This window comes from Caretta caretta, chromosome 6 (assembly GCF_965140235.1).
Source record: "Caretta caretta isolate rCarCar2 chromosome 6, rCarCar1.hap1, whole genome shotgun sequence".
Lineage (NCBI taxonomy): Eukaryota > Metazoa > Chordata > Testudines > Cheloniidae > Caretta > Caretta caretta.
Window position 1 is genome coordinate 126,933,630 of NC_134211.1, and position 8,774 is coordinate 126,942,403.

Below are 8,774 nucleotides of genomic sequence, written 5' to 3' on the forward strand. Positions count from 1 at the left end.
GAAGAATGGGTAATTTTGTTAATCTAAAGAAGAAATAGATCACCCAGAAATTATATAGGCTTAGTGCTGGAATTACTAGGTGAAGTTTTATAGGTTTGTATTGTGCAGGCGATCAAACTAGGATCCCTTCTGGCCTTTGAAGATGTGATGCATCATACTTAACCACTTGTGTGTTATAAGCAGTACTTTTCTGTCTAAAAAGACTATTTCAAGTATGGGTTTTAAAAACTTCACTAGATGGGTGTAATCTGTTCGCTGATGTATGATAGCCTGAAGGGATTCATTTGAGAGCGGAGAGACCTGGAAATTCTTGGACTTCGTAATTTACTTTTCTGTTCCTCCTAGGCCCAACTTAAAGCGGCATGTGTCCAGATGCACAGGGCTGATAGAAACTGACAAACCACTAACAATTTTCTTCAAGTCTAGCTTGTTTTTTCTCATTGAAACAAACGTCAAGTCTTGTTTTGGAGAAATTCTGTTCAGCTTCAGCGAAGCTCTGTGTGTCTGTATCTCCAGAACTAGGGTGATCTTAACCAGAATGGACTTAAAAAAAAAAAAAAAAAGTAGGAAAATTATATTCTATGATGGCCAAGTAGGCTCCTTTGTTCATAACATTAAAGCTAGTGAACTGATTCTGTTGATTGTTGGTTTGGACATTAGCACTAAATGAGACTCTTTGAAGACTGTAGCTTCAGTTATTTTTCAAGTTAGTGGAGGACCAAATTTCTACTTGAGTTCAAACTGTTAAACCATTCTACCTGAATGGTTTTAAAAGTTTAAACTCTTGCCTTGTGTTAAATTCTATAGTCCGATACTGGGTCTTCTCTATTAGTTTTGAAGTAGTCTCCAGCCTTTGGGAACAAGTCTGGATTGATCAGCATAAAACAGCAAATTCAAAGTGGTTTAGCACTAGAAGCAGTAACCCATAGCATTTTTACCTGCTGTTACCAAATCCCTCATCCAGTTAGCTTAATCTTATTCCTTTTATTTACTAAAAGTACTACACTTCTAAAAAGAAAAGGAGTACTTGTGGCACCTTAGAGACTAACCAATTTATTTGAGCATGAGCTTTTGTGAGCTACAGCTCACTTCAGCGGATGCATACCGTGGAAACTGCAGAAGACATTATATACACACAGAGACCATGAAACAATACCTCCTCCCGCCCCACTGTCCTGCTGATAATAGCTTATCTAAAGTGATCATCAAGTTGGGCCATTTCCAGCACAAATCCAGGTTTTCTCACCCTCTGCGCCCCCCCCGCCCCCCCCCCCCCCACACAAACTCACTCTCCTGCTGGTAATAGCCCATCCAAAGTGACCACTCTTCACAATGTGTATGAATCATAGAATATCAGGGTTGGAAGGGACCTCAGTAAGTCATCTAGTCCAACCCCCTGCTCAAAAGCAGGACCCATCCCCAATTAAATCATTCCAGCCAGGACTTTGTCAAGCCTGACCTTAAAAACTTCTAAGGAAGGAGATTCCACCACCTCCCTAGGCAACGCATTCCAGTGTTTCACCACCCTCCTAGTGAGAAAGTTTTTCCTAATATCCAACCTAAACTACCCCCACTGCAACTTGAGACCATTACTCCTTGTCCTGTCCTCTTCCACCACTGAGAATAGTCTAGAACCATCCTCTCTGGAACCACCTCTCAGGAAGTTGAAAGCAGCTATCAAATCCCCCCTCATTCTTCTCTTCCGCAGACTAAACAATCCCAGTTCCCTCAGCCTCTCCTCATAAGTCATGTGTTCCAGACCCTTAATCATTTTTGTTGCCCTTCGCTGGACTCTTTCCAATTTATCCACATCCTTCTTGTAGTGTGGGGCCCAAAACTGGACACAGTACTCCAGATGAGGCCTCACCAATGTCGAATAGAGGGACGATCACGTCCCTCGATCTGTTCGCTGTGTCCCTACTTATACATCCCAAAATGCCATTGGCCTTCTTGGCAACAAGGGCACACTGCTGACTCATATCCAGCTTCTTGTCCACTGTCACCCCTAGGTCCTTTTCCACAGAACTGCTGCCTAGCCATTCGGTCCCTAGTTTGTAGCTGTGCATTGGGTTCTTCCGTCCTAAGTGCAGGACCCTGCACTTATCCTTATTGAACCTCATCAGATTTCTTTTGGCCCAATCCTCCAATTTGTCTAGGTCCCTATTATAATCAAGGTGGGCCATTTCCTGCACAAATCCAGGTTCTCTCACCCCCCGCCCCCCACCCCCATACACACACAAATTCACTCTCCTGCTGGTAATAGCCCATCCAAAGTGACCACTCTCTTCACAATGTGTATGATAATCAAGGTGGGCCATTTCCTGCACAAATCCAGGTTCTCTCACCCCCTCACCCCCTTCCAAAAACCACACACACAAACTCACTCTCCTGCTGGTAATAGCTCATCCAAAGTGACCACTCTCCCTACAACGTGCATGGTAATCAAGGTGGGCCATATCCAGCACAAATCCAGGCTTTCTCACCGCCCCCCCGGGAACACAAACACACACACAAACTCACTCTCCTGCTGGCAATAGCTCATCCAAACTGACCACTCTCCAAGTTTAAATCCAAGTTTAACCAGAACGTCTGGGGGGTTGGAAAAAACAAGGGGAAATAGGCTACCTTGCATAATGATTTAGCCACTCCCAGTCTCTATTTAAGCCTAAACTAATAGTATTCAATTTGCAAATGAATTCCAATTCAGCAGTTTCTCGAGCCTCTGATAGTGTGGCTGATGTTATTAGGCCCTGTGATGGTGTCCCCTGAATAGACATCAGCCACACTATCAGAGGCTCGTTCACCTGCACATCCACCAATGTGATATATGCCATCATGTTCCAGCAATGCCCCTCTGCCATGTACATTGGTCAAACTGGACAGTCTCTACGTAAAAGAATAAATGGACACAAATCAGATGTCAAGAATTATAACATTCATAAACCAGTCGGAGAACACTTCAATCTCTCTGGTCACGCAATCACAGACATGAAGGTCGCTATCTTACAACAAAAAAACTTCAAATCCAGACTCCAGCGAGAAACTGCTGAATTGGAATTCATTTGCAAATTGGATACTATTAATTTAGGCTTAAATAGAGACTGGGAGTGGCTAAGTCATTATGCAAGGTAGCCTATTTCCCCTTGTTTTTTCCTACCCCCCGCCCCCCCCCCCCAGACATTCTGGTTAAACTTGGATTTAAACTTGGAGAGTGGTCAGTTTGGATGAGCTATTGCCAGCAGGAGAGTGAGTTTGTGTGTGTGTGTGTGTGTGTGTGTTCCCCCAGGGGCGAGAAAGCCTGGATTTGTGCTGGACATGGCCCACCTTGATTACCATGCACGTTGTAGGGAGAGTGGTCACTTTGGATGAGCTATTACCAGCAGGAGAGTGAGTTTGTGTGTGTGGTTTTTGGAAGGGGGTGAGGGGGTGAGAGAACCTGGATTTGTGCAGGAAATGGCCCACCTTGATTATCATACACATTGTGAAGAGAGTGGTCACTTTGGATGGGCTATTACCAGCAGGAGAGTGAGTTTGTGTGTGTGTGTGTGTGTGGGGGGGGGGGGGGGGGCGGAGGGTGAGAAAACCTGGATTTGTGCTGGAAGTGGCCCAACTTGATGATCACTTTAGATAAGCTATTACCAGCAGGACAGTGGGGCGGGAGGAGGTATTGTTTCATGGTCTCTGTGTGTATATAATGTCTTCTGCAGTTTCCACGGTATGCATCCCATGAAGTGAGCTGTAGCTCACGAAAGCTCATGCTCAAATAAATTGGTTAGTCTCTAAGGTGCCACAAGTACTCCTTTTCCTTTTGCGAATACAGACTAACACGGCTCTTACTCTGAAACCTCTCCTTACAATGTGTATGATAATCAAGTTGGGCCATTTCCAGCACAAATCCAGGTTTTCTATTGCCTCAGTTTCAATACCTCTAGGAAAGTTTTGATTCTCATCTCTGGTGTGAGAAAAACACATCTTAACTCAGTTTTTTTTTTTTTAAATTACTAAGAAGAGCCATAAAACTAAATTTAGGAGATTCCAATCCAGCTCACCTCAGGAAGCCAAGGCCCTGATGACTGCAAACACTTGGGCAATCACTGAGACTACCTACCATAGTAAAGTTAAGAACATTTATAAGTGCAAGATCAGGGCACAAAAGTAAGTGTTGATGTGTGGAATCTCCAATGAAGTAGAATTGTAGGCAAGTAATTTTTCATTTTTTTTTATTCCTACAACCAAAGGGCAACTTCAGCTGGTGATGCTGTTTGTCTTTGCTGCTATGAAGATCCTGGGCTAGATTCTCCAGAACACTCTGGCAATAATCCAGGTTTATAGTTGCTTCATGTAGGTGTTTGCATCACTGGAGCCATGCAAAGCAGCTGGAGTGTACTGCTGTTCTTTGATCCTGGAAATCAGAGAAATTATTACTGAACTGAATTTTTCCTTGTCTTGATTCTTTTTAGGAGACTATTCAACATAAAGGTCAGTTTCTACATTCAAACTGTAGAAACAAAAGGTTAATTGCCCTGTGAAGCTAACTAGCTCTGCAGCCTCTACCAATTAATACAAGTATAGGAACATCCAGTTAGAGGGTGGCAGCCAGCTTCTATTTGGCTTGACTGCCGCCTTAAAAATCAGAAATTTACTGGCTTAATTTTTGTACCAAGTATTTAATTGTTAAATCTGTCTGGTGTTCAGTGGACACTTATTGATAGACAACATATTTGACTTTTCAGTATTTTTAATTTGTTCCATGTTCTGCTGGTAATTTACTTTTTTAATGAACAGGGGAAAGCCAATTAATTTATATTTGCCCATGTAATTTGTCAAAAGGAGCTGCTGTTAATTGAGGTCATTCGCAGAGAATTTGGGGCTCTAGTATCAGGGTCAATTTCCACATAGAGTGATTCACTGAAGCATGCAGGCATTTGAGAGAGATTTGCAGAAATGTGGGATAGGGGGATGGGATTACATTGGCTTTAGGCGTAGATCCAGAGCTCAGTGACCAGCTCAACCAGGTAGTGGGTAGCAGTGGGAGAGGAAGAGGAACGGAATCCTCCCCAAGCTGTGTAGCTTACTCCAACCCAGTAATGAATATGATTTCTGAATCTTCAGGCATCTTCTTTCTCCAGGGGTACACTGTTTCTGGGCAGTCTCTACCCCCGCATACAGATTGAGCATGTTTCCACTGTGTGTAGATTCTCAGTCTAGAAATGGAATTTTTGTGTATTTCAAACAGGAGCTTTGCGCAGCCATTCTATCAAACACAAGAAAACTTATGTAAATTCTAACAACCTGCTTGCATCAACGCAGCCTTAGAGGGTAAACAAGTCCCCAGTGCAGATTCTCTGCATCGCTGCTGCACGGTGCGAGACCTTTACAGCAGAGAGAAAAATCAATATGCTTGAACTAAGTGCTAAAGCCACCAACAGTTACCGCATCAGAATAGATAACATGGTATTAAGCTTAGAGATGCTTTTCATTTTTATTTCACAAAAATAGAACGCATATTAAAGGATTATATGCAGAGTTGTAGCAGTGTTGGTCCGAACGAATTAGTGAGATCAGGCGGGTGAGATAATATCTTCTATTGGACCAACTTCTATGGCTGAGAAACAAGGTTTCAAGCTTCAAGTCCCGAAGAAGAGCTTGGTGTAAGCTCAAGCTTGTCTCTCACCCATAGAAGTTGGTCCAATAAAAGATATTACCTCACCCACTTTGTGTCACTATTAGAAGACGGCCAGCTCTAAACAGGCACTGAGATGAAAAAAATTAAGCAAAGCAAGGAAAAAATGAACCTCTGGAATTTTATTATTGGAATCCATAATCTACTGCATTTGTTTCACCTTCGGTTATTTCATGTAGATATAAATAAAACTTAATACTGGTGACATTTTCTGTCCATAAATCTCAAAGTCTGGAGGTTAATATCCTCCAGAAATTGTGTTGAAGAGTGTGGTATAAAAGCCTAGACAGCTTTGCAAAGGTTGTTAAATACAACATGGTTTTACAAAAGGTAGATCGTGCCAAACCAACCTGATCTCCTTCTTTGAGAGAGTAACAGATTTTTTAGATAAAGGAAACGCAGTGGATCTAATTTACTTAGATTTTAGTAAGGCGTTTGATACTGTGCCACATGGGGAATTATTAGTTAAATTGGATAAGATGGGCATCAATAGGAAAATTGAAAGGTGGATAGGGAATTGGTTAAAGGGGAGACTACAACGGGTCCTACTGAAAGGTGAACTGTCAAGTTGGAGGGAGGTTACCAGTGGAGTTCCTCAAGGATCAGTTTTGGGACCAATCTTATTTAATCTTTTTATTACTGACCTGGGCACAAAAAGTGGGAGTGTGCTAATAAAGTTTGCAGATGATACAAAGCTGGGAGGTATTGCTAATTTAGAGAAGGACAGGGATACCCTACAGGAGGATCTGGATGACCTTGTAAACTGGAGTAATAGGAATAGGATGAAATTTAATAGTGAGAAGTGTAAGGTCATGCATTTAGGGATTAATAACAAGAATTTTAGTTATAAGCTAGGGACGCATCAACTAGAAGTAACGGAGGAGGAAAAGGACCTTGGAGTATTGGTTGATCATAGGATGACTATGAGCTGCCAATGTGATATGGCTGTGAAAAAAGCTAATGTCATCTTGGGATGCATCAGGAGAGGTATTTCCAGTAGGGATAAGGAGGTTTTAGTACCATTATATAAGGCACTGGTGAGACCTCACCTGGAATACTGTGTGCAGTTCTGGTCTCCCATGTTTAAGAAGGATGAATTCAAACTGGAACAGGTACAGAGAAGGGCTACTGGGATGATCCGAGGAATGGAAAACTTGTCTTATGAAAGGAGACTCAGGGAGCTTGGCTTGTTTAGCCTAACTAAAAGAAGGTTGAGGGGAGATATGATTGCTCTCTATAAATATATCAGAGGGATAAATACCAGAGAGGGAGAGGAATTATTTAAACTCAGTACCAATGTGGACACAAGAACAAATGGATATAAACTGGCCACTAGGAAATTTAGATTAGAAATTAGACGAAGGTTTCTAACCATCAGAGGAGTGAAGTTTTGGAATAGCCTTCCGAGGGAAGTAGTGGGGGCAAAAGATCTATCTTGCTTTAAGATTAAACTCGATAAGTTTATGGAGGAGATGGTATGATAGGATAACATGGTTTTGGTAATTAAATATTCATGGTAAATAGGCCCAATGGCCTGTGATGGGTTTTTAGATGGGGTAAGATCCAAGTTACCCGGGAAAGAATTTTCTGTAGTATCTGGCTGATGAATCTTGCCCATATGCTCAGGGTTTAGCTGATCGCCATATTTGGGGTCGGGAAGGAATTTTCCTCCAGGGCAGATTGGAAGGCCCTGGAGGTTTTTCGCCTTCCTCTGTAGCATGGGGCACGGGTCACTTGCTGGAGGATTCTCTGCTCCTTGAGGTCTTCAAACTACAATTTGAGGACTTCAATAGCACAGATATAGGTGTGAGGTCTTTTTTAGGAGTGGTGGGTGAAATTCTGTGGCCTGCATTGTGCAGGAGGTCAGACTAGATGATCATAATGGTCCCTTCTGGCCTAAATATCTATGAATCTATGAATCTATTATTGCTCTGGCTTGGATGTGAAAAATCATCTCCAATACAGAGAGGAAGGATGGCCCAGTAGTTAGGGCATTGGCCTAGTGTTTGGGAGCCAGAGTTCAATTCCCTTCTCTGCTACAGGCTTCTTGGGTGACTTTGAGCAAGATAGAAAAGGAGTACTTGTGGCACCTTAGAGACTAACCAATTTATTTGAGCATGAGCTTTCGTGAGCTACAGCTCACTAGGTAACCTCGCTGGCACCTGACCAAAATGACCAATGAGGAGACAAGATACTTTCAAAAGCTGGGAGGAGGGAGAGAAACAAAGGGTCTGTGTGTGTGTCTATATTCTGTCTTTGTCGGGGATAGACCAGGAATGGAGTCTTAGAACTTTTAGTAAGTAATCTAGCTAGGTACGTGTTAGATTATGATTTCTTTAAATGGCTGAGAAAAGAACTGTGCTGAATAGAATAACTATTTCTGTCTGTGTATCTTTTTTGTAACTTAAGGTTTTGCCTAGAGGGGTTCTCTATGTTTTGAATCTAATTACCCTGTTAAGTATCTACCATCCTGATTTTACAGGGGGGATTTCTTTATTTCTATTTACTTCTATTTTTATTAAAAGTCTTCTTGTAAGAAACCTGAATGCTTTTTCATTGTTCTCAAATTGGTTAGTCTCTAAGGTGCCACAAGTACTCCTTTTCTTTTTGCGAATACAGACTAACATGGCTGTTACTCTGAAATTTGAGCAAGATGTTTTAGTACAGATCCGCAAAGAGATTTAGCTGCCTAACTCCCATTGACTTCAGTTCAGATACCTGTGAAGACCTGGGCCTCAGGTCCCTATTTATAAAGGGGATAGTAGTACTTCCCCATCTCCCAGGTGTGTTGGGGGAATAAACACATTGAAGATTGTGAGCTGCTCAGATACTAGGATGATGACGGTCATGTAAATGCCTAAGAGGTGAGAAACAGTGAATTAGTGGCAGTGCTGAGTTTAGAATAGATCTCACTCCTATGTCCTGTCTACTGGAGCACTGTCTGCGTAACTGTAATTGGTATTTATATGGGCCCCAGTACCATAGGATCTGAGCACTTCACAATTGTTAATGTATTTAGCATTTATTTAATGCCTCACCTCCCATGTTGTAGTAAAACAAGCCTGCCCTCCCCTTGATGTGTTTTTAACTC